The following is a 412-nucleotide window of genomic DNA, read 5'->3' on the forward strand; positions in this document are numbered from 1 at the left end:
CTGTGTGGGTCACTTTCGTTTAAGATTCTGTGTGCTTGGAGAAGCCTTATGTGTGCTAAGAAAGTTATCTCACCAATTTAAGGTATGAAATCGAGTTTTTTTTCAGATCTGTTCGTTAGACGACTTACATGGGAAGTCATCTGGCTGTAAACGACTTACCTGGAAGTCGTCTGGTCAACGCAGAGGTTATTTTTGCAATTGACTTTGAAATCGGTTTTCTGAGACGACTGAAAGTTAAGTCATCTGATTTTGTTTGGTTACAAAAAAATCTCCAAAGAACCTAGACTACTTACATTTCAGTCGTCATAGGTTTGTTTTTCATTTGACTGGATTATTTCAGAAGTTTGACTTTCCTGGACGACTTACATTTCAGTCGTCTGGTGAAAAATTGAAATATCAATAATTTATTAAA

The sequence above is a fragment of the Brassica oleracea genome, chromosome C8, assembly GCF_000695525.1.
Source record: "Brassica oleracea var. oleracea cultivar TO1000 chromosome C8, BOL, whole genome shotgun sequence".
Lineage (NCBI taxonomy): Eukaryota > Viridiplantae > Streptophyta > Magnoliopsida > Brassicales > Brassicaceae > Brassica > Brassica oleracea.